Source organism: Bos indicus x Bos taurus, chromosome 6, assembly GCF_003369695.1.
Source record: "Bos indicus x Bos taurus breed Angus x Brahman F1 hybrid chromosome 6, Bos_hybrid_MaternalHap_v2.0, whole genome shotgun sequence".
Lineage (NCBI taxonomy): Eukaryota > Metazoa > Chordata > Mammalia > Artiodactyla > Bovidae > Bos > Bos indicus x Bos taurus.
The window spans coordinates 45953725-45978531 of NC_040081.1; the positions used below are offsets into that span (position 1 = coordinate 45953725).

Here is a 24807-nt window from a genome sequence, read left to right on the forward strand (position 1 = left end):
TTCTTAACGTCGTCCACATATTTTGATTTTGTTGTCCAGGTGCTTTTTATGTGGAAAGGCTGAAAAACTAATCCTGTCTTGAGCTTTTTAAAAAGAGTCATTTAGACAAATACATATTCCTTGTAAACAAAGATCAATATAGTAAAGTGAATAAGATAGTTCCACTGCACATCTAAAATCCCAACTCCCAGAGATATGCACTGCTTACAGTGGGGTGAGTATACTTTCAAACTTAAGGGCAAACTCTCTGCTTGTGCCTTAGATCCCTTGCCTTCTCAGCTACTCTATGACATTGGCTAGCTCTCTGGCCTTCCCGCTGGTCTCAGTTTTTACCGTTTTAGTGAAGCGTTCTTGACGATATACAAACATGCTGCTTTTTCTCATCTGGACTCCCCACTCCCCACTAGTTCCTATTTCTCTATTTCCCTTTGAAACAAACTTTGAACGAGGAGTTCTTTCTATCTCCAGTTACTCTTACTCCATTTCCCCTAAACCTTTTTTTAAGCCAGGCTTTTGCCTGGACCACGTCAGCAAAATTGTTCTTATCATAGTAGCCAGTTCCCTCCATACAGGTGAATGTGCAGGCCCCCCTTGACTTGACTTGATCAGTGGCATTTGATATCTTGTTCAAACTTTTTTTTTCTTTGACTTCTAGGATACCACACTTCTGGTTTCCCACCTCACTGGCACTTTTTTTTTTTTTAATCTCCTTTATAGTGCTTTTCATTTTACTGCATTTATCCTACTTTTTATTCCACATTTTGTTCTCTTTCCCTGTTTTATTTTACTCACTGGCATGTATCACCTTCTAACAATGTGTGTTATTCGCTTTTTGCTTTATTTCTCTTCCCCACTGGAATATAGTGGGTACGCAATATGTGTTTGTTGAATGAATGAATAAATGAAGTGTTCTAACTGCATCACTGTTTGAATGCTCTGTTGTTTTCTCATTGATTTTAAAGTCCTACTTTTACTGTTGTATGTTATACTTAAAAAATTTTCTAGGCCCCCTGGTACAGATACAGATTCATCTAATGTGGAGTCCATGGGGTTGCTAAGAGTTGGGCATGACTGAGCGACTTCACTTTCACTTTTCACTGTCATGCATTGGAGAAGGGAATGGCAACCCACTCCAGTGTTCTTGCCTGGAGAATCCCAGGGACGGGGGAGCCTGGTGGGTTGCTGTCTATGGGGTCGCACAGAGTCGGACACGACTGAAGCAGCTTAGCAGCAGCAGCAGCTTTGAGCTCTGTTGTTGCATTTATTTTGTGCTGTGTTTAGTTGCTCAGTCATGTCCAACCTCTTTGTGATCCCATGGACTGTAGCCACCGGGCTTCTCCGTGGGGATTCTCCAGGTAACAATACTGGAGTGGGTTGCCATGCCCTCCTCCAGGGAATCTTCCCAGCCCAGGGATGGAAGGCCTTGCCATTGTCTGGAGAGGAAGATAGTGTTCTTTTGTTTTACAGAAACTTAACCAAGTCCACCTGCTGGTTGGTGGGGGGTTGAAATTCAAACGCATGTCTCTGGATTCCTGTCCCATTGCCATGAACATCGTCTGGTGATGATGCAGTCTAGTGTGATGATGCTACTGGGCATCCTCCCTTCCGCATGTGTGGTTAACTCTTAGTCATCCATCGGCACGTGATTGGCTGTGCTCACTAACCACAGGAGCCCCTTCCTCAGTCCAGGCAGAAAACAGATCTGATGCAGAAGGGTAAAGTTGCATAGGGAAGCGGTTTATACAGGAGTTTTTTTAAATAGACTTTTTTTTTAAATAGACTTTTTAAAGAACAGTTTTATGTGGGATTTTTGCTTCTAAAGTTTATTGTATGATTTTGGAAGGAAGGTTTTTGAAAACACAGGCTGGTGGTCATGAAATAGACACAGTTCCCCACTAACTAATTTGATAATATCCCTGCTTCACTTATTTTCTGTGTAAATGATAACTTAGATCTAGGCTTTAAGTTAGAAATGATACTGTATGTGCTGGAAGGCTTTAGAAAGTAATTCTCACACCATGTAAGTGAAAGGTATCACTGTTAAAAATGACTTGAGTCTCATGTTTTTGATACTTGAGATATATACATTCTTTTTATTATACTGGAGTACTTTTCATTTTGTTTTATGTAAAACTGTTAAAGTTTTTTTGCTGTCAAATTTTGTTGTTTTTCTAACTAAGACAGCAGCTGTGGATGTGGCTTAAAAACTGATGAACATCTACAATGATGAGCCTTTATGGAGCAATGAAAGGCCGCTCACAAATTATATCCACAGTTGCAATGAATTCTGTGTTTGTTCTCTAAGGGTGAGTGTGTTTTGAGAGGGATGAGTTAGGACAGTACAAAGAGAGTGTTTCTATTCTGGGACTCTTTGGAGCAGTCATTTCTATTACTGCTCTCCGTTTCTTATGATTTTGAAGCAATTTGGGATATTTTGCTTGACTTTTTGATGATCTTTAACTGTATTACTTGGATATATGTACAGTAAAGGTAAACTGTAATTTTAGTTGGTTTATGAACATGGTTTCTGTCATCAGATATTTTTGCATTGGGCAATTACTTATAAGCAAGTACTTAATGAATGATGCTTTACCTATGTCTTCTGTTTAAAGCTATAAATGTTGGATTGTTTGGAACTAACCCACTCGTTTTCTTGCTTGGAGAATCCCATGGACAGAGAAGCCTGGCCAGCTGCAGTCCGTGGGGTTGAAGAGTCGGACTCAACTGAGCAAGTAACACACATAATTAACTCCTACATAGTGTTTAGACACAGTGTATATCCCTGTTTTCATGTCAAAAGTATATGGTTTTAATATGTTATTGAGCAGATCCAAATAGTTAAGTATAAATTATTAAAGATAGTTTTCCTCTGAGATACTAAAGATCGCACCTAAAACTGAGCTACAAGAAATAAGGGAACCGCGGTTATTTTCTGTTAAAATATCTAGAAGATAAAACTTTTCCATTCTAGAAAATAATTTATTTCAAAAAGACAATAAAAAAGAGAGAATGGTTGAAGAACAATAGTTAAAACAAATGAGACTCTGACCAAAAATCAAACAGAGCAAAAAATCCCATAACTGAATCTGTGGGATTATAGGTCAGTATTTATGCAGTTATTAGAATATGTATTTGCAAACTTCTAAACTATGTGTTTAAATCAACATAATAGATTCACTTTATTTGTAAAGGCAATGTTTAACATGCTTCCTAATCATAAATTGCTTATTATTGAAGATATTAAAAAAATACAGGTTGAATATGCTGTTGAAATTAACTTTTTTGTTGTTAAACTGTCTCATTCTTTCTAGTGGTTAAGAGAGTTTAAGAGTTTTTTTTTTTTTTTTTTTCTGAAAGTTTAGACTTTGACAGTAACGTCTGTTCTTTTATTGTGAAGCACAGGATTTTATGCACATTAGAAATCATAGTTTTTGTGAATTGTAGTTATTATCCACAATCACTTTTAGATATAAAAGTGTTCCCAGTGAGTTACTTCTGATTCATAATCAGATTTTAGTACAGCAGATGTAGACTACCAGTGGAATAATTAGCCAAAAATATTAGGGGATTAGAGAGCCCTTTGTGTAACATTTAGCTTTAGTTTTTTGGCTAGTTTATATGAATAATTAAAGTTTTGAGGCAGTTAAATTTTCTTTTCTTCTCTTGGGATTTCACAGTTGTCACTGGTAGCTGTAATCACTAGGGAAATAGAAATATTATTTCCATGAATAGATGGCTTTTCCAGCACTCATCTCTGGCAGTGCTCCTGAGGTTTCCGTTTATGTTGGACTATTTACTAATCACACCAACTTGGTATACTTTGGAAAGATGACACCTGGCAACAGAATGTGATGTAGATATTAGAATGACTTAGTGAACTTGAGAGAACTCCCAAAAGTTGGAAGTGTATGAAATTCCCATGTTCCCTGGGGGAAGTTAGTCTGTTCCTGTGAGAGGGATCACCTAGTGATGGATACTTCTTCCTCATTAGCTCTGACATCAGCGTGCTGTTTTCATTTCTGCTCAGTCAGATAACTAGCCCAACCGTGCTTTGAGGCACTGGTAGGCTTTTGTTAGGATTAAGGATAGGTTTCTATCGTGTATGAGGAAGAGTTTCAGAGGATACAGTGATACAGTTATTGAAAATTAAAAAATCATGCCTTTTTTTCTGCTCTAATGTGAAGCTTTTTCTTGGTATTAATAAGAGATTATCTCCCGGCGCACCGCCCCCCCCTCCCCGCCATGCGTCTGTTTTCCTTTTCCTTTAATTTTTTTTTGGTGGAGAGGGGCCCTGCTGCCTGGATTGTGGCATCTCAGTTCCCTGACCAGGGGTTGAATCCAGGCCCTCGGCAGTGAAAGCGTGGAGTCTTAACCACTGGACTGCCAGGGAAATCCCATTTTGGAAATTTTAAAACACAAATATTGGGCATCCACATGTATACCTATGCTCCTGAAATTTCAAAGGCACAAGTCTACTATTAGGATTCTACAAGTTTTGCATTTGTAAGCTACATTTACTCTGTAGCAAGAAATACCTGTATTTTGAAGTCATTTTTTAAAAATTAATTGAAGGATTATTGTTTTACAGAATTTTGTGGTTTTCTGTCACACATCAACAAGAATTAGCCATAGGTACATCATGTCTCCTCCTGCCGAACCTCCCTCCCATCTCTCTCCCCATCCCACCCTTCAGCCTGTCACCGAGCCCCTGCTTGCGTTCCCTGACTCATACAGCAGATTCTCACTGGCTCTCTATTTTACATATGGTACTGTTGAGTTTCCATGTTTCTCTCTCCCTTCTCTCTCCTCCCCTCCCCCGTGTCCATAGGTCTGTTTCTCCATTGCTGCCCTGAAAATAAATTCATCAGTGCCATCTTTTCAGATTCCATATACATGTGTCAGTGTATGATATTTATCTTTCTCTTTGTGACTTACTTCACTCTGTATAATAGGCTCTGGGTTCATCCATCTCATTAGAACTGACTCAAATGTGTTCCTTTTTATGGCTGAGTAGTATTACATTGTATGTATGTACCACAGCTTCTTTATCCGCTCATCTGTCTTTGGACATCTAGGTTGCTTTCATGTTCTAGCTATTGTAAATAGTGCTGTGATGAACATCGGGGTACATTCAATTTTGGTTTCCTCAGGGTATATGCCTAGTGGGATTGCTGGGTCATACAGTGGTTTTATTCCTACCTTTTTAAGGAATCTCCATCTGGTCTTCCAGAGTGGCTGTATCAGTTTACCTTCTCACCAACAATGCGAGCGTGTTGCGTTTCTCCACACCCTCTCCAGCTTTTGTTACTTGTAGACTTTTTGATGATGGCCATTCTGACTGGTGTGAGGTGGTATCTCATTGTTTTGATTTGCATTTCTCTAATAATGAGTGATGTTGAGCATCTTTTCATGTCCTTGTTAGTTGAAGTCACTTTTTAATGATATCCAAAAGAAATCTAATGACAGAATTTGTGACGACATGTTATTTTAAAAAGACAGAATGGAGCTTTATTTCTTCAATATAACTGCTTGGGGCAAGTTGTAAGAGTGAGATTAGTCTTTTGGAGTTATTAGAAATTTGTCAAGAAGTAAGAAAGCTGGTCGGAGAAGGCAATGGCACCCCACTCCAGTACTCTTGCCTGGAAAATCCCATGGACGGAGGAGCCTGGTAGGCTGCAGTCCATGGGGTCGCTAAGAATTGGACACGACTGAGCAACTTCACTTTCACTTTTCACTTTCCTGCATTGGAGAAGGAAATGGCAGCCCACTCCAGTGTTCTTGCCTGGAGAATCCCAGGGACAGGGGAGCCTGGTGGGCTGCCGTCTATGGGGTCGCACAGAGGTGGACACGACTGAAGTGACTTAGCATAGCATAAGAAAGCTGGTGCTTTACACATTTTGTTGGAGTGGGAGGTGGTGGTGCCATTTGTTAGGATGAGATAGCACTGAGATAAATGACATAGTGGAAGAGTAGAGTTCGTGTTGGTGGGGAGAAGTTTTTGGTTTTGAACATGTTGTGCTGAGGCCTGTGTGAGAGAGTTAGTTGAAAGTTTCCAGTGGCCAGTTACATATATAAATTTTTTTTCTGTGGTTTCTGGAGCTCGGGAGAGAGAGGTCCCTTTTGGAAATATAAACTTGAAGACTGCTAGATAGTAATTAAAACCTGGAGTGTGGGCGAAATCTCCTCAGGAGTTAAGCAGAGACAAACCTCTGGTGAGCATCAGCACTTAAGGTAGAGGTGTAAAAACTAGTAAAGGAAGGTTAACACTAGAGGTGAAACAAAACCTAGACAGTGCAGTGTCACCAAAACGAAGAGCGTGCTTCCGGGAGGAGGGAAGCCTGTCGTTGTGTCACATGCTGCAAAGAGGGCGCGTGAAATAAACACAGGTGCTCACCAGTTGAGGACTTTAGGATTTCAAATTGGTAAAAACAACTTTAGTGAACTAGTGGGAGCTAGAATGTGGTTTGACGCGGGCTGAGGAGTGGTTCAGAATTTGGTGGGAATGGAGCCTATGTGTGGTGATGGAGCTTTTTAAGGTGGAATTGCCTTCATTTGTTTATATGCTTATTGGAAGGAACACAATGAGGGAAGGGGATGAAACGTAATTGAAACTCCTTTTGTTGCCTTTTCTATAACATTGTACAGCCTCTTATGTGTTAATGGAAAGTCACCGTTAGAAGTGGCTTCTGTTGGGGAGAGGGACACACATTTGATAATGCTATGACAGTGAAGACATTCATGAACTTGACTGATATTCTTAAACTTTTCAGAGCCTTTCCACATTGACTATCTCATTTTGATGAGGAAAAATATTCTGTATTGTTTTTCTCCTCAAGGGATGATGTGTATTTGTTGATTCTTTCATATTGTTTTTTTTGGCTTGGTGTCCCTAGTGGTTTACTGAGGCATTAACTGAGGCGGATTTAATTAATTCACTTGAAGCCGCAGAAGCTTGCCTGTCTTCTGGTCTTGATCAGTATATACGACAAGAGCAGTGTGTCGCCTGCAGCAGTTTGTTTTGTTTTGTACTGTATTCCAGTCTCTAGACTTTTGGTTGTTTACCTGTACCAGGAAAAAGTTAACATACACCCCGATATATGTGATTATGTAGTAATAAATTATTTGAAATGTACTTTGCTAATATTCACAATGAAGTATGTACAGAAATCTCAAATGTTGTGATACAAATGAGGTGAAGATTTTAAAGATACTTTTAATAGAATGGTAGAACCCCTTTTTATCTTCGCAAGTATTTTTTAGGGAGAGCAGTGTAGTTAGTTTTCTTCATTATTTAAACTGTATATATATATATGCTTATTATTTTTTTTAAATCTTGGTTTATACTTTATGAGAGTCATTTAGAGAGCTAGTTGTAAGTTGTTTTATTTCTGTACAAATCATGTAATTTTATAGTTGAAATGTCATTATTTAAATGCCATGTTTACCTTAAATGTTTTTAATTTTACAAAAATAACTGCCGGATCACATACCACAGGAAGCTCCATGCCTCACAGGAAAAGTAATCAATTGGGGAACCTCTTTGTATAAAGAAAAATGAGTAATTCTTCTGATTTCACAGTCCTTTTAGGTGCTTTGCTCTTGTGTGAAGAGGAAACCTCTGTGTTGTAGAAAAGATTTTCATGGTTACTCCTTATTTCATGAAGCTGCAGTGTTTTATATAATTAACCATATCCATGACATCTGGTAGTACTTTGTACAATTCGGTTGTCATTTTCTTTGCTTGCTAATTGAAAGGTGAAATGAATAAGTTTCTTGTGTGATGGGATCTCAGTAAGCTTTTTATAGAAATTTTTATTTTGAGTAAAGTAGGCACTCTCATAGCAGATGATATTCTAGATTTTCCATAAAAAGTTTTAAATAAGTAAAGAATCTCCCTCCTGAAGACACCTTGTCTTTTTGTTCAGTTTTATGTGCCTTGTACCTAGAAGAATGCCTGTCATGTAAAAGGCAGTCAGTAAGTATTTAACTGTAGAATGAACTTGCAGCTGAGAACATACTGATATTTTCCTGTATTTTCTTAGAAATCTTTGCATTTCATCAAGAAGCCAGCAAAGACTGTATAAACTGAGGCACATTAGAAAAACATAACTACTCACTTTATGACAAATATCCTATAGTACGTAATTTTTTCTAATACTAGTTCTTCTCCCCACCATAATCTTGAACAGTATTTTCTGTGTATATTTATACAGTAGTTTACTCACAGAAAGATACATTTTGGTTTATGTTCATGTTATTCCCCAAGTCATATTTAAGCCTTGTCTACTATTACAGGAAAAATAAGTTTTTCCCCATGGTATGTGTTTCTTATCTTATACTATTTTATAAGAAATCATAAAAGAAGCACCTAAACTTAGTGATTTCCAAAGTTCTAAACTGGAAATCGTGACTTTAAATCTTGCCAGAGAGAAAAAGCTCACAACCTAGAGATCTGTTAATGTTTTAAGTACTTAAAGTTTTAAGTATTTACTAATTGTTGTTGCTTTACACTGTCATTTGCTAATATATTGGGGCAAATTTTATACACAGGGAGACGTTATTGTTGGTAATAGGTGTAAATCTGTGTTTTAAAAAGTTATCTTTATCTTCTTTTTGATTCTTACTGTATCTGGTTAATCATTTTTACTTGGTAAAGAGGGAATACTAAGAAGAAAAGGTCCCCTTCTGCCATTTATCTGTTTAGTGTGCTTAAATTATTAGTATTATCTCCAATGCTACTTTTGTTGCACGAATTATCTTAAGTCCCTCACCTGTTTTCTGTGGGCTCAGGTCATTAAACTAGGTAATTTATGATATGTTGAAACAGATCAATGAGGGTACCGTTATCAACCCTTCACATTGTGGAACCCTCTTATTCCCTCAGTCTGGGACTATCTGACATACACTGACTGAGCCCTAGTGATATATTCAAAGTTTTGGAGTGCCAGCTGTATCCCGAGTATAATATTTATTGAGATAAGGACTTTAGAAGAGAAAGAATGCTGGAAATAGGATAAGGAGTGTCAGGAAGAGGTTGCAACAAGATAAAGTGTTTTTGGAAGGTCTCTGAGATGGGGACACTTGTGCAAAGGACCTTAAGGATAAGGTGACAATGTGAGGCATGTTTGTGGCAGAGCGTTTGAGGAAGAAGGAACAGCAAATGGAAAGACCCTGAGGCAAAGTGTGCCAAGATTAGATATGGTGTGTGAAATGAAGACAGGAGTCAAAGCTAACCTCATGTTCTGATTTGAGCAATGGTATTAATTACAGGTTCCATCATTTGATATGGGAAACAGGTTTTAGGTGTGAAATTGGGAGATGATGACATATGCACAGGAATAATTTGCTTGTGTGGTTTCTGGAAAAATGTCATGCAGGCAGAAAACGTGATTTTGAATAATTCTCACTCTAAATTGATGATACAGGTGGCACAGTGGTAAAGGACCAGCCTGCCAATGCAGGCAATTGCAAGAGATGTGGGTTCAGTCCTCGTGTCGGGAATATCCCCTGGAGAAGGGAATGGCTACTCATTCCAGTATCCTTGCATGGAAAACTCAGTAGACAAAGGAGCCTGGAGGGCCACAGTCCACAGAGTCACAAAGAGTCAAGCAGGGCAGAGTGTGCATGCACACATGGAAGATGAACTAATTTATTATAATTGCTCAAGTCAAAAGTAATGAAGGAAACTTTCCTGGAGTAAATGAAAGTGTTTTACATATTAATTTTTGATTACTTAAATGATTACTTGAAATTTTCTTGTTTTATTTTGTAAAATGCATAACCTCTTTTCCCAACTCTGTTGATTTAAACAATAAATGTGGTAATACTGTACAGATTACTGTGTAATCTCCGACATGAAAAACATAATAATGAGACTATATAGATAGAGACAGGGAAATAGGAAGGCACAACATTAAGACTATAATAGAAAAAAGAAATGCATTTTTGACCACTGTGATATTGTGATCTATAAATCTGGTCGTCAGATGACCAGAATTTATTTCTCATACATGTTAGGTCTTGTCCACAGTTCCTGACTCAGAGCTCCTAAAACCTTTTGAATTTCCTAAATAATGAGAGTGATAAAAAGTGTCTTTTGTTATGTTAATATGTTAATGAGGTAACTTTCCTTCCTTTCCCCATTCCTTGCCCTTTGCATCTCTTCCAGTTTGAGATATATGCTTTACTATAAATCAGTAATGTAGTAAGATTGTAGTAACTCTACACATGGACATCACCTACATGGTCAATACCGAAATCAGATTGATTATATTCTTTGGAGCCAAAGATGGAGAAGCTCTATACAGTCAGCAAAAACAAGACGGGGAGCTGACAGTGGTTCAGATCATGAACTCCTTATTGCCAAATTCAGACTTAAATTGAAGAAAGTAGGGAAAACCACTAGACCATTCAGGTATGACCTAAGTCAAATCCCTTACAATTATACAGTGAAAGTGAGAAATAGATTCAAGGGATTAGATCTGATAGAGTGCCTGAAGAACTATGGACAGAGGTTCATGACATTGTACAGGAGGCAGGGATCAAGACCATCTCCAAGAAAAAGAAATGCAAAAAGGCAAAATGGTTGTCTGAGGAGGCCTTACAAATAGCTGTGAAAAGAAAGAAGAGAAAGGCAAAGGAAAACAGGAAAGTTATACCCATTTGAATGCAGAGTTCCAAAGAATAGCAAGGAGAGATAAGAAATCTTTCCTCAGTGATCAGTGCAAAGAAATAGAGGAAAACAATAGAATGGGAAAGACTAGAGATCTCTTCAAGAAAATTACAGACACCAAGGGACTATTTCATGCAAAGATGGGCACAATAAAGGACAGAAATGGTATGGACTTAACAGAAGCAGAAAATATAAGAGGTGGCAGGAATACACAGAACTGTACAAAAATGATCTTCATGACCCAGGTAACCACGATGGTGTGATCACTCACCTAGAGCCAGACATCCTGGAGTGCAAAGTGTGCCTTAGAAAGCATCACTATGAACAAAGCTAGTGGAGGTGATGGAATTACAGTTGAGCTGTTTCAAATCCTGGAAGATGATGCTGTGAAAGTGCTGCACTCAATATGCCAGCAAATTTGGAAAAGGCAGCAGTGGCCACAGGACTGGAAAAGGTCAGTTTTCATTCCAATCCCAAAGAAAGACAATGCCAAAGAATGCTCAAACTACCGCACGACTGCACTCATCTCACACTCTAGCAAGGTAATGCTCAAAATTCTCCAAGCCAGGCTTCAACAGTACAGGAACTGTGAACTTCCAGATGTTCAAGCTGGATTTAGAAAAGGCAGAGGAACCAGAGATCAAATTGCCAACATCCCTTGGATCATCAAAAAAGCAAGAGAGTTCCAGAAAAGCATCTATTTCTGCTTTATTGACTATGCCAAAGCCTTTGTGTGGATCACAACAAACTGTGGGAAATTCTTAAAGAGATGGGAATACCAGACCACCTGATCTGCCTCTTGAGAAATCTCTATGCAGGTCAGGAAGCAATAGTTAGAACTGGACATGGAACAACAGACTGGTTCCAAATTGGGAAAGGAGTACGTCAAGGCTGTATATTGTCACCTTGCTTATTTATATGCAGAGTACATCATGAGAAACGCTGGACTGGATGAAGCACAAGATGGAATCAAGATTGCCGGGAGAAATATCAATAACCTCAGATATGCAGATGACACCACACTTATGGCAGAAAGCGAAGAACTAAAGAATCTCTTGACGAAAGTGAAAGAGGAGAGTGGAAACATTGGCCTAAAACTCCACATTCAGAAAACTAAGATGTGACATCTGGTCCCATCACTTCACGGCAAATAGATGGGGAAACAGTGGAAACAGTGACAGAATTTATTTTTCTGAGCTCCAGAATTACTGCAGATGGTGACTGCAGCCATGAAATTAAAAAAAGATACTTACTCTTTGGAAGAAAAGATATGACCAACCTAAACAGCATATTAAAAAGCAGAGATATTACTTTGCCAACAAAGATCCATCTAGTCCAAGCTATGGTTTTTCCAGTAGTCATGTATGGATGTGAGAGTTGGACCTTAAAGCTGAGAGCTGAAGAACTGATGCTTTTGAACTGTGGTGTTGGAGAAGTCTCTTGAGAGTCCCCTGGACAGCAGGAAGATCCAACCAGTCCATCCTAAAGGAAATCAGTCCTAAATATTCATTGGAAGGACTGATGCTGAAGCTGAAACTCCAGTACTTTGGCCACCTGATGTGAAGAACTGACTCATTGGAAAAGGCCCTGACGCTGGGAAAGATTGAAGGCGGGAGAAGAAGGGACGACAGAGGATGAGTTGGATGGCATCACTGACTCAAAGGACATGAGTTTGAGTAAGCTCTGGTAGTTGGTGATGGACAGTGAGGCCTGGCATGGTGGAGTCCATGGGGTTGCAAGAGTCGGACACAACTGAGTGAACTGAGCTGAGCTGAATGTATTAAGCGTGAGCCACTCTAGCAAATGAGTCTTCCAGGGAGGACGTGCTGCAGCCCATGGGGTCGCAAAGAGTCGGGCACGACTGAGCGACTGAACTGAACTGAAGGAGGGGGTCATGGGAACCTCTGATCTGTATAGGTGATTGGTCAGAAACACAGGTAATAACCTGGGCTTGAGGCTGGCTTCTGAAACCCCAGGTGAAGGTCATTGGAACCTCTGAAACCAGAGTTCCATCCAGTCTTTAAAATCCCATGCATGGAGGAGTCTGGTGGGCTACAGTGCATGGAGTTGCAAAGAGTCAGACATGACTGAGCTACTAACACTTTCACTTTCCTTTCATATTGTATTAGGTATTATAAGTAATCTAGAGATGAGAATGTGCATAGGTTTTATGCAAATCTGGGTAGGTAGTGTCAGAATTGAGTTGAATTGTAGGATACCTTTCTGGTGATCAGTGGATTGTTTGTTGGTGTAGCAATTAGTTATCAGAACCTAAACCTATATTTAGTCACTTAACTTAGGTCTCCGGGTATCACTTGAGTAATTTTTTCCGAGAATGCTTTGTTATAAACAATTAATTCTGGGCAATTGTGTATGAAAATATATATTTTATACGTCCTGTTTTCTAGGCAAATTATGTTTATCTTTCTATGTGAGCTTTTTGTTTTGATGCTGTATTTATAGCTTTGGAAATTCATGTAAGCTGAATAGCCTTAGATTATTCAGTAGAATCATTCTCCATAGGATCATCTTCTCTAGTTGCTAAGAAATGAAATACATTAAGAGCTGTGTTGGGGTATGTGTGTTTCTCATGTCTACATTGATCTTTGTTTAAAGATCAATAAAAAATCATCAAAGTATCATTAATCACTCCTGCTGCATTTTACTCCTAATGGAGCAGTTTTAACACACATTATTTTCTCTATAGCATTGGAGTTTACCTCACAAAAAACTATCTGTGGCATTTTGGTCAGTCCATGTACTAAAGGTTCATAAGGGATGTTTTGTATAATGCACACTGGAGTTGCTGCCAAACTTGCTTGGTGGCTCAGACAGTAAAGAATCTGCCTGCATTGCAGGAGACCCAGGTTCAGTCCCTGGTCGGGAAGAGAAAGAAGGGAGAAGGAAATGGCAAACCCACTGCAGTATTCTTGCCTGGAGAATTCCATGGACAGAGGTGCCTGTGGGGGCTACAGTCCTTGGGATTGTAAACAGTAGGACATGACTGAGTGACTAACACTTTCACTTTGTATCTGCAGATTCTACATCTGAAAGGTCAATCGTGATTCGAAACTATTTCGTGGGAAAAAATTCCAAAAGTTCCTAAAAAGCAAAATTTGAATTTGCCACTTGCTGGCAGAGCTTTTTTTTTTTTTTTTTGGCAGAGCTTTTTATATAGTATTTATGGATATTTGCATTGTATTTCATTGGAAAAACGGGGCTTCCCTGGAAGCTGAGATGGTAAAGAGTCTGCCTGCAATGTAGGAGACCGGGTTCCATCCCTCGGTTGGGAAGATCCCCTGGAGAAGGAAATGGCAGCCCACTCCAGTATTCTTGTCTTTAAAATCCCACGCAGTGAGGAGTCTGGTGGGCTACAGTGCATGGAGTTGCAGAGTCAGATATGACTGAGCAACTTCACTTTCTTTTCACATTGTATTAGGTACTATAAGTAATCTAGAGATGAGGATATACACAGGTTTTATGCAAATACTGTGTTATTTTTTATATGGCGCTTGGGCATCTGTAGATTTTGGTATCTGAGGGGGTCCTGGAACCAATCACCTGCAAATACTGAGGGACGACTATGTAGCTTGACAAAACTTGAGACTTGCAGATTTGTGCAGTGAAAGGAATAAGCTCATGGGCAAAAAAAGAGTGGAGACAGACTAGTGAAATTCCCTGAAACTCTGATCTTGGATAATAACTAAAAACAATAGCAATCCTAATAATAAAAAGACTAGGATTTGTACCTTTTTTTACTGTCAGTCTGTGGAATCTCAAATGTTAGGCTCAGCCTCTTCTAGTTGTAGGTCCTGGAAGGGCATTGCTTCTAAGAGGCTATCTTCATTAAAATGAAAAGTTAATTTTATGTGTAGCATTCTTCATTAACCCATTGTTTTATTACTGGAAGGTTGTTGTTGTTGTTGTTGTTTTTGCTTCATTTGCACAGGCAGCTTTGGCAGATACGTTGACCCAAACTGAAAGAAGAACAATTACTGAAGCTACTAAACCAACTATTTATAAGAAAGAAAAGTACTTTTGTAGATTTTCAGGGCTTTTTCCTTAAAATATTAATCTATTACTAAGCTTTTATGTTTGTTTGTGAAAAAGCTTTCCTCAGTTGGCTTAAGACATTTAATATGCTAGGAAAAACAGTGTATGAAGCATCATGAATTCCTTTTACACCAGCATCATTCCACACTGTAGTTGCCTAAGAAGTAACTCACAGCAAAGAAACATACATTGTAGCAGAACAGACTTATTCTGATATAATTTGTTAAATGTGTAGGATGAGTGGCAGGTGAATTCAGTTGATCCATGAACAACTTGGGGGTTAGTGGCGCCAGACCCCTGTACAGTGGAGAATCCCCATGAAACTTTGCGGTTCAGCTCTCTGTACCCGTAGTTGCTCATCCTCAGATTCATCCAGCCATGGATTGCGTGGTACTATAGTGCATGTTTATTGGAGGAAAAAAAAAAATCCCTGTATAACTGGACCTGCACAGTTCAAACCGTGTTGTTCAGGGATCAACTGTATTAGTTTTGAAGTCAGGAAGATCTAGCTTTGAACTCTGGCTGTACCTCTTAAAAATCATTTTCTTGCAAGTTACTTCTTTAAACCTCAATTTCTATTTCTGTAAAGTGGAACTAATTTATTATACCTGCCCATGGAAGTTTGGTTGTAAATAAAGGAGATAAGACCTGAGAGTCTTTTTTACACACCGTATTTACTGATAGTAAGTATTAGCTCTTATTGGCAGTTGTCATTTATAATTCATAATACTATTCAGAGCAAAGCATAGCATATACCACTACCAAGGAATATTTTCAGCAAGTTTAACATTTCTCAAATGATTTTTAGATCCTTATCAATTTTATTTAATATTAAATACTTATAAGAAGGCAGGATTTTGTTCATACTGTCAAATGTGGGTTACGAGGAAAACAGACACAAAATATATGATAAATGAGATTTGTATTTTCATTTTTTTGACAGTTTTACATAGGAAACTGGTAAAATAATCAGAACATGCAGAACCTGTAATTGTATTTAGGCTTATGTGATGTAAAGGGATACAAACAGATTTTTTTCCCTTTAGTTGCAAAGGAGATGAACTTCTTTTCTGCTTCAGATCAGATCAGATCAGTCGCTCAGTCATGTCCGACTCTTTGCGACCCCATGAATCGCAGCATGCCAGGCCTCCCTGTCCATTGCCAGCTCCCGGAGTTCGCTGAGACTCACGTCCATCGAGTCAGTGATGCCATCAAACCATCTCATCCTCTGTCGTCCCCTTCTCCTCTTGCCCCCAATCCCTCCCAGCATCAGAGTCTTTTCCAATGAGTCAACTCTTCACATGAGGTGGCCAAAGGACTGGAGCTTCAGCTTTAGCATCAGTCCTTCCAAAGAAATCCCAGGGCTGATCTGCTTCAGAATGGACTGGTTGGATCTCCTTGCAGTCCAAGGGACTCTCAAGAGTCTTCTCCAACACCACAGTTCAAAAGCATCAAGTCTTCGGCGCTCAGCCTTCTTCACAGTCCAACTCTCACATCCATACATGACCACTGGAAAAACCATAGCCTTGACTAGACGAACCTTTTTTGGCAAAGTAATGTCTCTGCTTTTGAATATGCTATCTAGGTTGGTCGTAACTTTCCTTCCAAGGAGTAAGCGTCTTTTAATTTCATGGCTGCAGTCACCATCTGCAGTGATTTTGGAGCCCAGAAAAATGAAGTCTGACACTCTTTCCGCTGTTTCCCCATCTATTTCCCATGAAGTGATGGGACCGGAGGCCATGATCTTCGCTTTCTGAATGTTGAGCTTTAAGCCAACTTTTTCACTCTCCACTTTCACTTTCATCAAGGGGCTTTTGAGTTCCTCTTTACTTTCTGCCATAAGGGTGGTGTCATCTGCATATCTGAGGTTATTGATATTTCTCCCGGCAATCTTGATTCCAGCTTGTGTTTCTTCCAGTCCAGTGTTTCTCATGATGTACTTTGCATATAAGTTAAATAAACCGGGTGACAATATACAGCCTTGACAAACTCCTTTTCCTATTTGGAACCAGTCTGTTGTTCCATGTCCAGTTCTAACTGTTGCTTCCTGACCTGCATACAAATTTCTCAAGAGGCAGATCAGGTGGTCTGGTATTCCCATCTCTTTAAGAATTTCCCACAGTTTGTTATGATCCACACAAAGGCTTTGGCATAGTCAATAAAGCAGAAATAGATGCTTTTCTGGAGCTCTCTTGCTTTTTCCATAATCCAGCAGATGTTGGCAATTTGATCTCTGGTTCCTCTGCCTTTTCTAAAACCAGCTTGAACATCTGGAAGTTCACGGTTCACATATTGCTGAATCCTGGCTTGGAGAATTTTGAGCATTACTTTCCTAGCATGTGAGATGAGTGCAGTCGTGCGGTAGTTTGAGCATTCTTTGGCATTGACTTTCTTTGGGATTGGAATGAAAACTGACCTTTTCCAGTCCTGTGGCCACTGCTGCCTTTTCCAAATTTGCTGGCATATTGAGTGCAGCACTTTCACAGCATCATCTTTCAGGATTTGGAATAGCTCAACTGGAATTCCATCACCTCTAGCTTTGTTCGTAGTGATGCTTTCTAAGGCCCACTTGACTTCACATTCCAGGATATCTGGCTTTTGCCAGTGACTTGTAGTGGTTTTTGAGATTATAATCTCTTTTTCAACTCAAAGCTTTCAGTTAACCAAATAAGTTGAAATGGAAATTTATGACATCTTCTCATTGATCCTTTTTATTTGATTTGAAATTGCTTATTGACAATGTTATTCTGAAATTGAACATCATGTCTGTGAGCTAGTACCTAGTATCATGCATGGAACTATGTTCAAAAAATTCTGTTCTTTTCTTGAAGAAAAGGAGTCATTTCTTGAGAACAGGTAATATCTTTGAATAACTTAAGTTTATAAAAGATGGGTCAAGAGAGTTTAGTCTTTGTGCTTTAGTGGGGAATCCAGCTATGCTTATAACTAATATGAAGTAGAACACGGTGACTCCTATAATAGAGACATTTTGCAAGTACATAAAAATAAGGAATGATTACTTAGGACTGGGGATTTCATCAATGGCTTTTTGAAGGATTTCTTACTCTTATTATTTTTAAACCTTTTTTTTCCCCCCTTGCCATGCCATTTGGCTTGGGATCTTAGTTTGGGATCTTAGTTCCCTGACCAGGACTGGAAGCTAAGCCCTCAAACAGTGAAAATGCCAAGTCCTAAACACTGGACTGCCAGGGAATTCCCTTAAACTTTCAAATTATGCTAGAGAAAGATGAGTTCTGGGAATCTGGAGGCAGGATATTTTGTTCAGGAATACCTGGGATACTGTCTGTTCTCTGACCCTCTCTGTCAGGACACGTAGTTCTTGTAGGAGACAGATTAGTTTTAAAAACTGCAAGTGCGCAATGTTTGTAAAGATTCCTTTAAAATGGAAGAAAACAGAATCAATAGAAGGGTAAGACTAAGTAGTGGCCGAGTGAAAATGTGGCTGTCTAGTCAGCTCTGCTAGACTGGGCCTGAGAAGTGTGTCCCTGGCAACCGTGAATGTCGTTAGGGAGCCTGGGCCACCGTAGGTCTGTGCCAAGTTAGGCTGCTTGTGCTTCTGTTCTGCGTAGCCACTGCCATTCAGTTAAATTTTGTGTCTTTGGGTAAATAGAGTAGGAACTAGATTAGGTCAGGTAGATCAGGAATGAGAGAGATAATCTATGTATCTCTTTGTGCCTGTTTGTAACCCATTTGGAATGTTACACAATTAACATGAGAATATATTCTTGTATCATTATTATGGTAATTTAGAAGCCTCTAGTTCTACTTCCTTCTCCAGAGGTAACCAGTTTTAAAATTTTGAGATATATTCTTCCAATTTTCCATGTATCTAAATGCATATAAAAGTATATGAATGTAGTTTGGGTTTTCTTCAGGACAGGTGGGCTCATATTACTGTATTTGTATAGTATAATGTTTACTTTAAAAAGTTAATGATTCTTGAGTTCTTAGTGTACATTTAGAATTACTTTTCTTGGGAATTCCCTGGTGGTCCAGTGGTTAGGATTTGGTGGGCCTGTTTTCCATCCCTGGTTGGGGAACTAAGATTCTGCAAGCCATGTAGTGTAGCAAAAAAAGAAAAAGGAATTTTCCTGGCACCATTTACAAAAATAGAATGAGAAATAGATTTGTGATAAAGGGAAAGTTTCTTAAAATACAAGGAAGATAGTTTACTATCCACTGTTGGTGTATTTGCACGAGGTGTCTTCAGTTTTTTTAATTGAGCAAAATGTATGTAAAATAAGACTTATTTTTTTTAACCATTTTTAGCTGTACAGTTCAGTGGTATTCAGTTCAGTTCAGTTCAGTTGCTCAGTCGTGTGCGACTCTTTGCGACCCCATGAACTGCAGCAAGCCAGGCCTCCCTGTCCATCAACAACTCCCGGGGTTCCCTGAGACTCACATCCATCGAGTCAGTGATGCCATCCAGCCATCTCATCCTCTGTCGTCCCCTTCTCCTCCTGCCCCCAATCCCTCTCAGCATCAGAGTCTTTTCCAATGAGTCAACTCTTCGCATGAGGTGGCCAAAGGACTGGAGCTTCAGCTTTAGCATCATTCCTTGCAAAGAAATCCCAGGGCTGATCTCCTTCAGAATGGACTGGTTGGATCTCCTTGTAGTCCAAGGGACTCTCAAGAGTCTTCTCCAACACCACAGTTTATTCGAAAGCATCAGGTCTTCGGCGCTCAGCCTTCTTCACAGTCCAACTCTCACATCCATACATGACCACTGGAAAAACCATAGCCTATCATTCAGAACTTTTTCCATCTTCCAAAACTGAAACTCTGAACCTATTAATTAACTCTGTTCCCCCCTATCTTGAGCCCTTTGTAACTACCATTCTGCTTTCTGTCTCTATGAAATTTGACTGTTCTACGTACCTCATGTGAGTGGAGTCATACAGTATTCTCCTTTTGTGACTGGCTTATTTCACTTAACATGAGGTCTTCAAGGTTCATCCATGTTGTAGCATGTGTCAGAATTTCCTGCCTTTTTAAGGTAGAATAGTGTTTAATTGTATGCATGTACTACCACATTTTAAAAATCCATCCATCTCCTGGTAGACATTTAGGTTGCGTTTGTTTGAGTTTTTTGTTTGTTGGTTTTTGGTGGGAGGAATCTTAGGTTTTTTGTTTGTTATTGAAAAGTGGATATGGTAAAATTGAATTTGATAAAACTATGCAAAGCACTACACTCCTGTAGAGACCCACTGTTTGAAAATAGTGTTTGCTGCCACAGGGATGATTTTACTTTTTACAACTCAAATATATTATGGCTGTTGGAAAAATGACTTAAAATGCTTATCCTACTAGTGGTAGACACCACAGTGGTCAAAGGTATAATATAATGTTAGACTGGACATAGATGACTTGAGGCTTTAAATATAATCATTGGATAATTGTGACAGTTAGTAAAATGTACAAAATTATGTGCACTCTGAAGTGCCCAAAACAGAGATGGTGTTATAATACATGTCCTAGTATTACATGATTGACTTAAGAACTGTTTGAAGAATTTAAACTATTAGATAGGTGAAATAAAACAGCCCCTGCATCTGATGAAATAACTTGGTTGATAAATGTAACCTAAAATAGGGAGGAGTTATAACCTGTCCAACCAGTCCATTCTAAAGGAGATCAGTCCTGGGTGTTCTTTGGAAGGACTGATGCTAAAGCTGAAACTCCAATACTTTGGCCACCTCATGCGAAGAGTTGACTCACTGGAAAAGACTCTGATTCTGGGAGGAATTGGGGGCAGGAGGAGAAGGGGACGACAGAGGATGAGATGGCTGGATGGCATCACTGACTCGATGGACGTGAGTCTGAGTGAACTCCAGGAGTTGGTTATGGACAGGGAGGCCTGGTATGCTGCGGTTCATGGGGTTGCAAAGAGTCAGACACAACTGAGCAGCTGAACTGAACTGAACTGAACTGAATTGTTCAAGTGTCTAAAATCTTGATACTTTGTGGCAGTAATTTTCTAATTGAAGTTAAAATGAGAGTGAGGTGAGAATATCACAGAACTATCAAGAATATCAAGTGTATCACAGAGGTTCCTTTATCTTTTTATACCTTTCTCCCTAGAAGACACATACTTCCCAGATTCTCTGCAGTTCTTTTCTGTTTAGCAAAGTTGTAATTCTAGGCCTACAGCCTGAAAATGTGACTTCTATTAATACATTTCAACACAATTCCATTCAGAAACATGTGTCATGTTTTAGAACTCTTTAATACATGATTTTCTTTCATGTTCCTTTCCTATTAAAATATATACCCAAACATTGCTGCACATCAAACTTTTATAACATTTGGCATTAGGAAATGGAAGAGCATGAAGAGAATACAAAATGTAGGTGAAGCATGGTGATGGAAAATTAAAGCAATAGATGAAAAGAAGTCCTTAGAGACTTTCAAACTAGTTCTTTCTAGGATGGCTGAAGTTATAGGACCATCCTTTAGCTTTAATAACTTCTTTCAGCCTTATGAGCTACTGGAAGGTAGTTGGTAATTTAAATGAGATGCTTAGTGTCAAGTGGAAAGCACTTCATATATGTTGTCTGTTAAGTTTCCTTCTAATCTGTGGGATTCAGACTGAGAAGCATTTTGGTGACTGGTGATCATCAGATAATAGGCTCCTGTTCTTAGCTGAGATTGCCTTTATTATTTTAACCTCTGCAGTGCTTGGACTGTCTCTAAGTTAGTCTGTATAAGTAGAGATTTTCTTAAATATGTTTACCACATTATTGTTTATTTAACATTGACAGATATAGATGGCAAGAAGATGCATAATTACTGATATTACTAGAACATTTGTTTAATAAATAATACATTTACCCCCGTTTTTGGTTTTTCAAAATATGGAGTGCTTCATGAATTTGTGTGTCATCCTTGCCCAGGGGTCATGCTAATCTCTGTATCATTCTAGTCTTAGTATGTGTGCTGCCAATGTGAGAACCATTTACCTCATTTTTAAAAAATTCGAACTGCAACCAAGAACTAAATAGACTAACCTGACTCATCATATCACCTTACTCCACAGAAAGTTCTGATAAACTGTAGTAAACTCTGTTAGAATATCTGAGCACGTCCAATTTATTATATCTAAACTGAACTACCAAAACCCCCTTCTTTTTCCCTAATGTATTTTGTCTCTCAGTTTTATTGAGATATAATTGACATATAGCTTACATAAGTTTACGGTATGCAGCATAATGATAACTTACATCACCAAAAGTTTGGTAAATAACCACAGTCTCATACAGATACAAAATTAAGAAATGAAACCCCTCTCATCTTCTCCTTAGGTTTTCCTCATTTCATGAAGTAACTCCATCCTTTGGGTCACTTAGGCTAGAAACCTTGGAGTCGCCATTGTCCTAGTCCTCTTTTTGCTTCATCTCCATGATCCACAGTATCATCAGTAGTTGGTTTTGTCTTTAAAATATGTCTGGAGGTTCTGAAACTTCAAACAGCTTCTATCCTGTGTGAGGCTTTGTCATCTTTAACCTACATAGTCCCATAGCCTCTTAACTAGTTTCTTCTGCTGCTTTTCGTATGCCTTTTCTCTTTCTCTGCTCCACAGCCAAGTTCACGCTGACCTTCCTCTCTTCAGATCTTCATCTTCTTTGACTCAAAATTTGGGGTAAAAAGCTCAAAACCTTCCTGATGTTTCCTACAACATGTACATGCACACCCCGACCTGTACTCACACAAACTCCCATAATCTCTTGTCTCCTAATAACCTCTTGAAATCTGTTCCTCGCCGAAACACTCCTGCTTTGAGGCCCTTGGACCTGCTGTTTTTCCCTTTGCAGGAAATCTTCCTTTCACCACCTCCTTCAGATCTTTGCTCAAATATTACCTCATTGAGGGCTTATTTAAAATTGTATACCTCACCCCCTGTCTCCCTTATCCTTTCCTTCTCTTTCTGTCCATAGTGTTTGCCACTATCTAACATTCTAATTATCAATACATTGTAAACTGCTGCCAAGGATTTTGGTCTTGATTTATACACAAAGATATTCTCAGTACTTTGAAAAGGGGTGGCACGTTGTAAATGTTAAAATATTTGTTGAATTAATGAATTTATCAAGAGAAAGGAAAATGCTTGAAGGCATGAATTAGAGCCACAGATTGGATCATCATTGACATAATTGAAATAAACATAAAAGTGTGAAAAATTTAAAACAAGCATAAGTATTTCTTGAACATTAAATAAAAAATTTATAGGAAAATGTTTTGACTTTAGAATTGCGACATTAGCGGTAACTGATTATCAGATTGTGCCTTCAAAGTCAGTAATGTTTATGCTTTACTCTAATGGGCAGTGATCTAGGTACTTTCACATTTAAGCAGCATTTAAGCATTATTATTGTAGTTTTATTCTGTTATTATCTACAGAGAAGTTGTGATCGGTCAGAAATTACCCTTCCGGTGAGTTTCTAACCTATGTCTCTTCACTGCCAAGTCCAGAACTTGATCAGCTCATTCTTTTATACTCATGACCACACAGTTTTTCAAGCCACCAAAATTTACATTTTATTTTAAACAAAAAGAGACCTAAGCAAGTAAACTGAAGGAGAAACAAAATGATATGGAGAAACTCAGTTCACTCATAACCATTTTTGTAAGTATATACCTTAAAGAAAGTAGAGGTAGATTTGGTTCAGCCTCTTTAGTGTTTCTTCCTTAGCTTCCTCTCATATCCTAGAAGGGAAAGAAATGTCTGCTGATGGCTGTATCTGCTTGTTTTGAGTAAATGTCTAGTAGTTTTCATGAGCTGATTTACTGTATTACTACTTTTCCTGCCTGATGTCCTTTACTCAGCACTTGAACAGTGTACCTTCCATCTCCCTGTTCATTTTCCCCACCCTCCTAGCTTAGACAGGTAGCAACTTGCTAACACTAATCTATTTGAAAAGGACAGTTGTGTGTGTGTATGTATGCATGTGTGTGTTTATATTTAAATTATATTTGTCCATACTGTGCCATCTAGATTTCTAGCAAAAAATTCAACCATATTCTAGTTGACCCCTGGGTGTTTGTCACTTTAAGAGCAGCAGCAGCAGCAGCAGGCGCTTAGCTAGTTTTTAATGATGTTGCTGAAAGTTAGGATATACATATTGAGAAAAGGGCTTCCCCATTTGGGAACTCCTCAAAAGTAAAATTAGCTGAATGTTGCATCTTCCAGAATTGCTAGATCTCAAATGTCTTTTAGATAGTGGGTCTCACTGATCTTGAGTTTAACCTGTTAGCTATAGGTGCTTGAAGTCCCCTGGCCTCCAGTGTTTAATTGGAAAAGGAGTTACAGTTTTACTATCAAGATGGGAATTGGAATAGTTTATCATTCTTGGAAAGATTCTTTGAAAGTTGCTCAAACCAGATTTAGCTTTAGAATTGAAACCTTTATTAGCACTGACATAAAGGAGCTTAGAACTTAAATACCTAGAATACATGATTTCCATACTTTAGATAGTAGCAGTGGTTACTTTGCTGTCATTATTTAACAGGACTGTTTTTGAATACTTGATTGACAACTCATTTAAAATTAAAGTTTTGTAAAACACATTCCCCAAATTATGGTATCTAAGTAAAAACACATTGCATCATGAACTCAGTAGTTAGAACTTTTCTTCTTAAAAACTTCTTATATATAATAGCCTGTGAGAATTTATGTAAAAGCACTAACTTAGCTCAGCATGTAGTATGTCATCCATTGTAAGCACTGAAAACATTAAAAAGTTTTTTAACTTGTCAAGATCTCACCTATTTCACCTCCTCTTTATTCTTTTCCTGTTAAATATCATGTGATGTTAAATTCTGTTTTGCCCACTACTACTGCAGTTTGTGGATATGGAAGGGTGGGGCAAAGGTCCACAGATCTGAAACACCATGGTGTGTTCTGAGAAGTGTACACATGTCCCGTGTGGCTAGAACAAATGTTGTCTGGAGGAGACCAGAAACTGGATCAGGGAGAAGCTGTTGCATATGTACAATTAAACCAAACCCAGCACCTTTTTTCTTTCATACTTCTTAATATTGTGTTCTTCCTCAACAAAACTCCG

At 38.6% G+C, this 24807-nt stretch overlaps 1 protein-coding gene and 1 non-coding gene across 5 annotated transcripts in view; one reads left to right on the forward strand and one right to left on the reverse strand.

The window, feature by feature from the left end:
- The window catches only part of RBPJ (recombination signal binding protein for immunoglobulin kappa J region), a 115240-nt gene that overhangs the window by 12097 nt on the left and 78336 nt on the right, over positions 1-24807 (forward strand). The window lies entirely within an intron of this gene.
- LOC113894863 lies at positions 21595-21698 on the reverse strand. The gene has a single exon (XR_003511700.1). It is a non-coding gene; the product is annotated as a U6 spliceosomal RNA (small nuclear RNA).